The sequence below is a fragment of the Glycine max genome, chromosome 15 (assembly GCF_000004515.6).
Source record: "Glycine max cultivar Williams 82 chromosome 15, Glycine_max_v4.0, whole genome shotgun sequence".
Lineage (NCBI taxonomy): Eukaryota > Viridiplantae > Streptophyta > Magnoliopsida > Fabales > Fabaceae > Glycine > Glycine max.
Window position 1 is genome coordinate 27,460,471 of NC_038251.2, and position 12,828 is coordinate 27,473,298.

General features: G+C 37.4%; 1 non-coding gene across 1 annotated transcript; it reads left to right on the forward strand.

The window, feature by feature from the left end:
- Positions 1 to 9,940: 9,940 nt before the first annotated feature.
- Positions 9,941 to 10,048, forward strand: LOC112999681 (small nucleolar RNA R71). The gene has a single exon (XR_003264891.1). It is a non-coding gene; the product is annotated as a small nucleolar RNA R71 (small nucleolar RNA).
- The last annotated feature ends 2,780 nt before the right edge of the window (positions 10,049 to 12,828 follow it).

Genomic DNA, 12,828 nt, shown 5'->3' on the forward strand with positions numbered 1-12,828 from the left:
TACTATGTGAATGGGGATACAAAAGAATTCTCAGGCGGTTAGTCCTTTGAACACTTTTGTATTAGGGAATGGGAAGAATCAAAAGAATTCTCAGACTGTGTCGTTTTGAATTCTTTGACAAGGGAGAAGGGAGACACAAAAGAATTCAGGTGGTTAGTCCTTTGTTCTTTTGGAAAAGGGGGAAGAGAGACACAAAAAGAATTCAGGCGGTTAGTCCTTGGCGAATTCTTTTTGGCAAAGGGAAAAGAGAATGAAAAGATGAATAGCACAAGTTTTCAAGGTTTGGAAAACCAGAAAACTTCAGAAAGCTTTTGGTACAAAACAGAAGAAGAAGTTCAAAGAGAGTCAAGACTTGTAAAGGATTGATTGAATGAATGTAAAAAGTGTCTTGGAAAGCAAATCAAAGCCTTGCTTTTATAGACTCTTCATGTCTGGTCAAGAAGACCATTTAGAGGAGTTATAACTTTTAGAAAAACTTAAAACCAATTTGAAAAAGTCAAAAACCTTTTGAAGGGTTACATCTTTTGATTTTTTCAGAAACAGTCACTGGTAATCGATTACCAAATAAGTGTAATCGATTACACAAAGCTTTTGAGTGAAAGGATGTGACTCTTCACATTTAAATTTGAATTTCAACGTTCAAGGGCACTGGTAATCGATTACCAAAACATTGTAATCGATTACAGCCTTTTGAAAATAATTGGAACGTTGTAAACTCAGTTTGAAAACTTTTTCAAACTCATTTTGCTACTGGTAATCGATTACCAGAGCGTAAAAACTCTTTGGTAAAGGTTTTGTCAAAAACTCATGTGCTATTCAAAGTTTTGAAAAAACTTTTTAATACTTATCTTGATTGAGTCTTTTCTTCATTCTTCAATCTTGAGTCTTGAATCTTGATCTTGATTCTTGAGATCTTGAATCTTGATTCTTGATTCTAGGCTTTCTTCTTGAGTCTTGAATTCTTCTTGATTCTTGAACTCTTGACTTGTTCTTGATTCACTTGAGATGTTCTTTGATTCACTTGAGTTGTTCTTTGATCTTTGAGCTTTTTGTCCATCACCTTTGTCATCTTCTTTTGTTGTCATCATTGTTATCATCAAAACACCTTTGAATTACATTCACCATGAAGCCTTGCTTGAAGCTTTGCTTCTACAATCTCCCCCTTTTTGATGATGACAACTTCTGAAATCAAGAAACACACACACACTTTTTCCTAGTCGATTACTCATAAATTCTCCCCCTTTGTTTTCGAATTTATGCTTATCTTAAAATAAGTTGATTACTCATGTGAATTCTTGATTTAATCCCATTTCTCTCCCCCTTTGGCATCAACAAAAAGCCAAAGTGCATATCAAACAAATTTAATTTAAACAACCATACAATTGTCATAAAAAATATCAACCAAATCATGAAGCAAGAAACAAGAACCATGAAATCATGAAGCAAACAACCATGCATAGATAAATTATAAACTTCACATAGCCAAATAACATACTTAATATTGGTCTAAACATACTATGCAAAGAAGGAAATAGTAAATTGTTCAAATACCATACTAATATAGAGATTTATTTTGATAAATCACTGACATCTATTAGTCCTAATTCTCTTCTAATGTTATAGAAAGTATCTTTACTTAGTGGTTTTGTAAAGATGTCTGCAAGTTGATTTTTAGTATCTACAAACTCTAAAACAACATCACCTTTTAGAACATGATCTCTAATAAAATGATGCCTAATTTCTATATGCTTGGTTCTAGAATGAAGAACTGGATTCTTAGATATGTTTATAGCACTTGTGTTGTCACATTTTATGGGAATGTGATCTAATACTATTCCATAGTCAGATAGTTGTTGCTTCATCCACAAAATTTGTGAGCAACAACTACCAGCAGAAATATATTCTGCTTCTGTTGTGGATAATGCTACACTATTTTGTTTCTTGCTATTCCAAGAAACGAGTGCAGATCCTATGAATTGACATGTACCACTAGTGCTCTTCCTATCTGTTTTTGATCCAGCAAAATCTGAATCTAAGTATCCTACTAGGTTGCATAAAGAATTCTTAGGATACCATAATCCTAAACTAACTGTTCCTAATAAATATCTTATAATTCTTTTTACTGCCATTAAATGTGAAAACTTTGGATCTGATAGAAATCTTGCACACATGCATGCACTAAACATAATGTCTGGCCTACTTGCAGATAAGAAAAGTAGAGATCCAACCATACCTCTGTATTGCTTTGGATCAACAGGTTGACCGGATTCATCTTTGTCAAGATAACAACTTGTATTCATAAAGGTAGCCAAGTGTTTTGAGTTTTCCATTCCAAATCTCTTAATGAGTTCTTTGCAATATTTTGCTTGATTGACGAAGATCCCATCATTTGTTTATTTGATTTGTAGTTGATCGAGGCCATACCCGAATCAAATAAACATGAAAATGCAGTAACTAGGAAGTGATCCTAGGTCGTTTTCCAACGAGCAATGATAAACCAAATGTTCATAATACACTTGCAGTAACAGTAACGATTGGGGGGGGGGGTTGTTTGTTTTGTGATTTAAAGGACATAACAAGTGAACTGGAATACGAAACAACTAATATTAAAAAGGGGTTGTTTCCTCTGATTCAGAAGCCGTTCTATTATCCTGGGTTATGGAGAATTCGTCCCTAAAAGTTAACCACTTAATCCAAACCTATTTCAATTTACTAAGCGAAAATCAACTTAGGGTTGTCAATACGTGATTAGGAAACACATACACCAGTTAGCCCTTCGTCCATTAAGCATGGACGCAAGTTAGGCTCAGAGGCAATTAATCGAACACGAAGCGTGCACTGATTAATGTTCACGAATTTGGGTTAACTGGTGAAGGGGAAACTGCCAGGAAGCCACATTATAAATGAAACCTCAAAGAGAGTTGGGCTTCATCCTCAAAAGGAAACAACACCAGAAAATCTAGCCTTCCATAGATTCAAACAGAAAACGCAAATGAAACTAAAAGCAGAAACGTAAATGAAGCAGAAACGTAAATGAAAGTAGAAGAACAAACAAGAATGAAATTGTTATTAGAAGCAGAAAATGGAAAATTGCATTAAGAACAAAACAGTTGCATTCAAGCAGAAAAACGTAAAAACCTAAACAAAGCTCTGAATAATGAATAACATAACAAAATAGCCATGCACGAATCCAAAGGCTGCTATTTAAAAAGAGTCACTCAAAGTCACTAGGCCCTATTACAATACTCTGGCCCAAAACAAAATAAACACTGAACCACATAAAATAAAATTGCGAAATTTCCTAATTAGAAATTAACTAAGGTAAGCGCTGCTTTATTTGCCCTCTTCAAGTCCACAACCAAAATCCGGATTAAGCCCAATGTTTCATTAATTCCTGAAATTAGATTAAAAACATCAAATTAGCTAAATGAGCCCAAATAATAAAACAGCCTAATTAATTGACAATTAAGACCAATCAGTAATTAAATGGTGCAAAAAGGGTTTAGAAAATAGAAGAAAATGATGGCACATCAAAACCCCCCATAGTTAGCCTTTTGCACTCCTAGGCAAAGTGAAACAAAGAACAAAATCCAAGGATATCAAAGAGAGACAAACGAAAACATTCACATATTTCTCAATGAACATCAAGGAATGAAAGGAATGGGGAACATCTAACATAAGGAGATCCGAAAAGTCAAGACATTCATGAAAATCATCCAAGCAACCCAATCATGGCAAAATAGTTAATCAGCTCAAGAATGAAAAGTAATAAAGCCTCACAAGATATACACTCTATCTCTCAAGTGTCTAGGCTACTATTTACCCTCAAAGCACCCATGAAAACAAACACCACATAAACTTGGCAAGATTCTAAAATTGACAATCAACCCATAAACACAAGCACGTGAGGATCAAAAGGTCTTTTAAGGTTGTAATGGGACCAAGGACAAGGTATGGAAAAATATGGAATAAGTGGCTGAATCCCAAAGGAATAGAGGAGCAATGGGGAATAAGTGCATATTAAGAAAAAATAAGAAAATAAAAAGAAGTAAAGATAAAATTTAAACATAAAGAGTAGAACCAAGAGTCTCATCATACTTTTGTCATTTAAGATCATATTCACTCAACTTTATTGCTTTTCTTTTTCTTTTTCGATTTTTTTTTTACGTACGTAGCCTTTGAGAAACAACATCTCATTCAGCATGTCCAACATTTAACCAATATACAATGTACATCAAGTATGGCCCAAAATACATCATGAAGCATAGCCAACAAAACATGTTATCCAATGAAACAAAAAACCCCACACTTATTCCCAAAACAATTCCAAAGCTCCAAAATTCCTTAAGGATATGGTGATATCATGGTTTTTCATTTAAGGCTTGTAGTGAGCTTCAAAACAAGGAAAAGGAAACAAGGCTCAAAAGGGCTATCAAAGGAATTAATTCAAGGTAAGTCCATTTGGCTAGAAGCTTATGAGAACAAAATTGCCTCAATCATTTCCAAATATGCATGTGAATTAGGAAGCATCAACAAGAATCAAGCCAAGGCTATTGTGCAAGCAATCAATGGGGCAAAACACACCAAATGATTATGATGATGGATGGCTCAAATTCTCACAAAGGTAAACTCATCACTTTCAAATTGAGCTTTCAAAACTATCATGACATGTAGAGGAGAATCAAGGATTTCAAGTCACAAAATGTCAAGAACTTTTATTTTCAAAACAATTACCCATTTCTTGAACATATCCTATAATTCAAAGAAAAACATGCAAAGTCGTACATGCACACAGAATTGACCCAAAATATTAAACTAGAAATCCGACGAAACTAACAGCATTAACAAATTAACAAAACTAGCAAAACTAGCAAACCCAAAGAACACCCCCCCAATACTTAAACAACACATTGTCATCAATGTAGCACAATTAAATGATTAAAAACAATTAAATCATCAAATAGAATCGGACAAGTGTAATAAAAGCAAAGAAGGAGATAGGAAAAGAAGAACTCCCTAAGTTATGGTGGAGGAAGAGTAGGGTGGAGTCGCTTTGTGAGGAATGGCTTAAGTCGATGTCCGTTGACCTTGAAGCTCTTATTTGTGGAGTCACTTTTGATCTCAACTGTACCATAAGGAAAAACATTAGTAACAACAAAAGGACCAATCCACTTAGATCTCAACTTACCACTCATGAGTCCAAGCCTAGAATTTTACAATAATACTTTTTGCCCAACCATTAAGTCCTTCTTAACTATCATGCTATCATGGAACTTCTTGGTCTTTTCTTTGTAGAACTTGGCATTCTCGTAGGCTTTTAGGCGGATTTCATCTAACTCACTCAGTTGCAACTTTCTTTCCTCACCAGCTTGATCCATAGAGAAGTTGCAAGTCTTCACTGCCCAGTATGCTTTGTGCTCAATTTCCACTGGAAGATGACATGCCTTTCCAAAGAGAACCCGATAAGGAGACATTCTTATGGGTGCTTTGTAGGCAGTCCGATTTGCCCAGAGAGCATCATCAAGCCTGGTACTCCAATCTTTCCTGCTTGGCTGCACAATCTTCTCTAAAATTCTTTTGATCTCCCTGTTAGAAATTTCTTCCTGTCCATTGGTCTGGGGGTGGTATGGTGTGGATATCCTGTGCACCACCCCGTACTTTTTAAGCAGGGCATGCATTGTTCTTTTGCAAAAATGGGTTCCTTGATCACTAACAATTGCTTTAGGTACTCCAAACCTGCAAAACAGATTAGACCTGACAAAATCTGCAACAACTTTAGCATCATTAGTTCTAGTGGGCTTGGCTTCCACCCATTTTGAAACATAGTCAACTGCAAGGAGAATGTAAACATAACCAAAAGAGACAGGAAAAGGGCCCATGAAATCTATACTCCAGACATCAAACACCTCACAAAATAGCATAGGCTGCTGAGGCATTTGTTGTCGCCATGTAAGTGTATTTCCTGCTCTCTAACACTGCTTACAAGTGCTGCAAATCTTCCACGCATATTTATAGATGGTGGGCCAATAAAAACCACAATCAAGCACTTTGCGAGCTGTCCTTTGAACACCCAGATGACCTCCCGGTGCGGAAGAACGACAGAACTGCAGGACTGAGTCAGTCTCATGATCTGGAATGCATCGTCTAATTACCTGATCACTGCACAATTTCCACAAGTAGGGGTCATCCCAAATAAAATACTTAGTATCACTTTTATCTTTTTGGGCCTTAGATGCTGAGGGAGGAAAAACAGAAGCAACTAAATAATTGACAATGTTAGCAAACCAGGGAGTAGAAAGAGAGTAAGAAATACTATACAGTATATACAAATGATCATCCGGGAAATCATCCTGAATGGGTGAATCCGCATCCGTTACACGTTTGATCCGACTCAAATGATCAGCAACTAAATTTTGTGCTCCGCTCCTATCACGGATCTCCAAGTCAAACTCTTGGAGCCATAGCATCCATCGGATCAACCTAGGCTTAGAATCAACCTTCTTCAACAAGTACTTTAGAGCTGCATGGTCAGTATAAACAATAATGCGGGTACCAAGCAAATAAGATCAAAAATTTTCAAGAGCAAAAACTATGGCTAGAAGCTCCTTCTTAGTAGTAGTATAATTCACTTGGGCAACATCTAAAGTCCTAGAAGCATAGTATATCACCATGGGCAATTTATCAATTTTCTGAGCAAGGACAACCCCCAATGCATAATTTGATGCATCACACATAAGCTCAAAAGGGGCTGTCCAATCGGGTGCCTGGATGATGGGGGTGGTAGTGAGCGCTCTTTTGAGGCAATCAAAAGCCTCTTTGCATCTGTCATTAAAGTCAAACTCCACCTCCTTTTGCAACAAGTTGGACAGTGGGAGGGCTACTTTGCTAAAATCCCTTATAAAGCGCCTGTAGAATCCTGCATGACCAAGAAATGATCGCACCTCTCGCACACAAAAGGGGTAAGGCAATTGTGAAATAACAAAATTTTTTGCAGGATCTACTTCAATACCCTTATTGGAAATAATGTGGCCTAAAACTATACCTTGCTCAACCATAAAATGACTTTTTTCAAAATTTAGAACAAGGTTAATTTCAATGCATTTATTCAAAACTTTTTCCAAACTATCCAAACAACCATCAAAACAGGATCCATACACAGTGAAATCATCCATAAACACCTCTATGCAATTTTCTAAGAAATCACTGAAAATACTAATCATGCACCGTTGGAAGGTACCAAGGGCATTGCACAGGCCGAAAGGAATCCTCCTATAGGCAAAAGTGCCAAAGGGGCAGGTGAATATGGTCTTTTCCTGATCCTCAAGAGCAATAGTAATTTGCATATAACCAAAAAAACCATCAAGGAAACAGTAGTGAGATTTACCTGCCAGGTGTTCAAGCATCTGGTCAATGAATGGCAGGGGAAAATGGTCCGTTTTGGTAACCTGGTTCAGCCTCCTATAGTCAATGTAGACTCTCCAACTGTTCTGCACCCGAGTAGGAATCAGCTCCTCCTTCTCATTTTTGATCACTGTGAGGCCGGTCTTCTTCGGGACTACCTGGACGGGACTCACCCATTGGCTGTCGGAGATAGGATAAATGATTCCAGCTTGCAAAAGCTTGGTTATCTCCTTCTTCACTACATCAAGAATCACCGGGTTGAGTCTTCTCTGTGGCTGTCTTACTGGTTTAGCTCCATCCTCTAAATTTATTCGATGCATACATGTGGATGGGCTAATACCAGGAATGTCCGCCAGGGTCCAGCCTATAGCCTTCTTATGCTTCTTGAGAAAAACAAAAACTTCTCCTCTTGCACATCAGCAAGGGAGGCAGATATAATCACTGGAAAACTTTTGCTATAATCCAAGTAAGCGTATTTTAAATTTGATGGCAGAGGCTTCAATTCTGGTGTGGTTTGCTAGATAGTGGTAGAAGGAGATGGTTTCTCAGCTTGTACCTCATAAAGAAAGTCATAGGTATGTGTACTTCCTGAAACATGGTTAGTCCTATCTGACTCTATAAAATCAATCTCGAGAGGTAAAACACCACCACCAGACTTGCAATCAATATCACTTTCAGATTCACTCTCAACATCAAATTCAGACATATGATCAAGTACAATTTCATACTCAATGCGTGAAGAGTGAGAGGCATGCAGATTAGAGTAAAGATCAGTCATGTATGCATCAACAACATGGTCAATTATTTCAGCGCAAAATACATAAAGATCTTCAGATGGGTATTTCATAGCATCCAGAATATTAAAATGAACAGTTATATCACCAAACTCCATGGATAGTGTGCCTGCATATACATCTATCTTAGTTCTAGCAGTTTTCATAAAGGGTCTGCCTAGAATGATGGGAACTGATCCTTGAGAAAACCCATCCTCCATATTCAAAATATAAAAATCAACAGGGAAAATCAGTTCACCAACTCTAACTATGACATCTTCTATGAAACCAACAGGATAGGCAACACTTCTATTAGCTAAATGAATTACCACATCAGTTGACTGCAAAGGACCTAGAGATAGAGAATTAAAAATAGACAGAGGCATAACACTAACAGAAGATTCTAAATCTAGCATGGCATTGTCAAACTTACTATTCCCTATAATACAAGGTATGCTGAATGTACCTGGATCTTTACATTTTTCAGGAATTTGGGGAACAGATTTACCAATCAATGCGGAGACATTTCTGCCCATGCTAATTCGTTCACTTCCTTTAAGCTTCCGCTTATTAGTGCACAGCTCCTTCAAGAATTTAGCATATCTTGGAATTTGCTTTATTGCATCCAGCAGAGGTATGTTTACCTCTACTTTTCTAAATGTTTCCAAGATCTTTTTCTCTGCCTCTTCCATTTTTTTGTTGGAAACTGCTCTTGGAGGGAATGGAAGAGGAGGGATGTGCTGCGTCTGCAAATCAGAATTACCAGTGGAAGATTCACCTGCACATAAATTGTTAGGTAAATTTTTGTCATCACCTTTTTCTGGAGTAGAGTGAAGTTTAGCAGGTTCAATTGCAGATGACGAAGGTGCTACGGGTTGAGGTCCTTGACACTGCTTTCTCGACCTCAATGAAATGGCACTGACATTTTTGGGATTTTGGACAGATTGAGAAGGCAGCTTGTCAGAATTCTGGGACTTTTGTTGATTTAATTGTGTAGCCAATTGTCCCATCTGATTGGTTAAGCTCTGAATGGAGACTCTGGTCTCTTGTTGAAACTACATGTTCTGCATGGTCATTTGCCTCACAAGTTCTTCGAGGGAAGGTTGCGGAGGAGCCTCAACTGTTGGCTGTTTCTGGGGCTGTTGCTGTTGTTGGATTGGTGGAGGAATGTATGGTCTACTTGGGCCAGTAGCATTTTGGAAGGAAGGAGCAGGCTGCTGTTGTTGTTGCTGAGGGCTAGACCATCTCAGATTAGGGTGATTCCTCCATCCAGGGTTGTATCTTTTGCTAGAGAGGTCATAATTGTTCTGTTGTGGTTGATTTTGCTGCTGAGGTTAAGGAGGTCTATTGTAAATGTTTGCAGCATAAGCTTCGGGCTACTCCATTGCTCCGGGTTGCTGCATGGAAGGGCAAAGGTCTGTATGGTGGTCAGCAGAGGAGCACAAAACACAGACCCTTGCGACAGGTACAAATTTCTGGTTCAAGGCCAGCTGGGTTACCAAGTTAACCAATGCATCCAATTTGCCTTCAAGCTTCTTAGTTTCAGATGATGCAGCTGAGTTTGTAGCTACCTCATGCACTCCTCTAATGACTATAGCATCATTTCTGGCGCTAAACTGCTGGGAGTTGGAAGCCATCTTCTCCATTAAATTTCTGGCTTCAGCAGGAGTCATGTCTCCAAGGGCTCCACCACTGGCAGCATCTATCATACTTCTCTCCATATTACTGAGTCCTTCATAAAAATATTGGAGAAGCAGCTGCTCTAAAATATGATGGTGAGGGCAACTGGCACATAGTTTTTTAAATCTCTCCCAGTATTCATACAGGCTTTCTCCACTGAGTTGTCTAATACCTGAGATATCATTCCTGATGGTTGTGGTCCTGGAAGCAGGGAAATTTTTTTCTAAGAATACTCTCTTAAGGTCATCCCAGCTCGTGATGGACCTTGGAGCAAGGTAATACATCCAGTCCTTTGCCACTCCCTCTAAAGAATGAGGAAAAGCCTTCAGAAATATGTGATCCTCTTGGATATCTGGGGGTTTCATGGTGGAGCAGACAATATGAAATTCTTTCATATGTTTGTGCGGGTCTTCATCTGCAAGACCATGAAACTTTGGAAGCAAATGGATCAGTCCAGTTTTAAGAACATATGGGACATCCTCATCATGGTATTGGATGCACAAGCTTTCGTAGGTGAAATCAGGTGCAGCCATTTCCCTTAGAGTTCTCTCACGGGGTGGAGGTTGTGCCATGTTCTCAAAAGTTCAGAATCAAAATGCTCAAAATTATAATGCTTAAAATTAGGATGTTCAAAATCACCAATAACAGAATGCACTGATTCACCAATAATGGAGTGCTCAGGATGATCAAAAGGTATAAAATGATGCCTAACTAATCAATGAAATGTCCTATCTATCTCAAGATCAAAGGTTTGTAAGTCAGATGGATTGCCTCTAGTCATACACTACATTCAGCATGCACAACTAGTTGCCTTGTCATGTAAATAAAGGTGTAGGTTTGAACTACACCTACCCTCAAATGATATCCAAATGACTTGGAATTTTGTGAGCAACCTTATTAAATGATGAGAAGATAGCACAAAAAATTTCAGGCAAAAATTCAAAGTCTAACTAAGGAAGCTAAAAATGGTAGGTTAAGAAAAATAAGTGAATAAAACTTGAAGAATAAAAAACTTTTGACAGAATCACTATTTTTGCATAGGAAATTTTTTTCTAACCCAAATAAAAATATAATAATTGTGATTCTGATAACCGGAGCAAAAGTTATGGTCGTTTGAAGTTTTGACAGACACAAAATTTGCTACTTTTTTGGAACTTTCAAATCTGACAAAACTAAAGGCTCTAGCTATTTTTCCCACAAAATATGGATTGAAAGAAGTTACCACAAAAAAATTCAGCCAAAAATAACAACCCTAGCTACTGAAACAAAAAATCTCAAATAATTTAGCATGGGTGGTCGCTAAAATCCGTTGCTACATGATTTCTACTACTACTCTGTTTTGCCGCAAGCAAAAGTGGTCGCTAAGTCCGTCGCAAAACACTATTCACAGCAAAATACCCAAGACTGAAATAGGGGAAGCGCTTAATAGGAAAACTAAAACAGAACACACACTAAACAAAATACCAGGACACTAAACAACACCATCACACATACTAACACAATACTAACAATTAAACATAAAACACGAAAGACTTAAACACTAACACGACACTAGCTATTATGAACCTTTGGACACTGCTCCCCGGCAACGGCGCCAAATTTGATCGAGGCCGTACCCGAATCAAATAAACATGAAAATGCAGTAACTAGGAAGTGATCCTAGGTCGTTTCCCAACGAGCAATGATAAACCAAATGTTCATAATACACTTGCAATAACAGTAACGATTGGGGGGGGTCGTTTGTTTTGTGATTTAAAGGACAGAACAAGTAAACTGGAATATGAAACTACTAATATTAAAAAGGGGTTGTTTCCTCTGATTCAGAAGCCGTTCTCTTATCTTGGGTTATGGAGAATTCGTCCCTAACAGTTAACCACCTAATCCAACCCTCTTTCAACTTACTAAGCGAAAATCAACTTAGGGTTGTCAATACGTGATTAGGCAACACATACACCAGTTAGCCCTTTGTCCATTAAGCATGGACGCAAGTTAGGCTCAGAGGCAATTAATCGAACACGAAGCGTGCACTGATTAATGTTCACGAATTTGGGTTAACTAGTGAAGGGGAAACTGCCAGAAAGCCACATTATAAATGAAACCTCAAAGAGAGTTGGGCTTTGTCCTCAAAAGGAAACAACACCAGAAAATCTAGCCTTCCATAGATTCAAACAGAAAACGCAAATGAAACTAAAAGCAGAAACGTAAATGAAGCAGAAATGTAAATGAAAGTAGAAGAAGAAACAAGAACGAAATTGTTATTAGAAGCAGAAAATGGAAAATTGCATTAAGAACGAAACAATAGCATTCAAGCAGAAAAACGTAAAAACCTAAACAAAGCTCTAAATAATGCATAACATAACAAAATAGCCTTGCACGAATCCCAAGGCTGCTATTTAAAAAGAGTCACTCAAAGTCACTGGGCCTTATTACAATACTCTGGCCCAAAACGAAATAAACACTGAACCACATAAAATAAAATTGCGAAATTTCCTAATTAGAAATTAACTAAGGTAAGCGCTTCTTTATTTGCCCTCTTCAAGTCCACAACTGAAATCCGGATTAAGCCCAATGTTTCATTAATTCCTGAAATTAGATTAAAAACATCAAATTAGCTAAATGAGCCCAAATAATAAAACTGCCTAATTAATTGACAATTAAGACCAATCAGTAATTAAAATGGTGCAAAAAGGGTTTAGAAAATAGAAGAAAATGATAGCACATCAGCAGTCCAAGAAAGTAATTTAACTCACCCATCATGGACATCTCAAATTCACTTTGCATATCAATAGAAAACTCCTTGCACAAAGATTCATTAGTAGATCCGAAAATTATATCATCAACATAAATTTGTACTAACAAAATATCATTATCCTTCTTTTTTTACGAATAAGGTAGTATCTACTTTCCCTCTAGTAAAATTCTTTTCTAATAGGAATTTGCTTAATCTTTCATACCAAGCCCTAGGTGCTTGTTT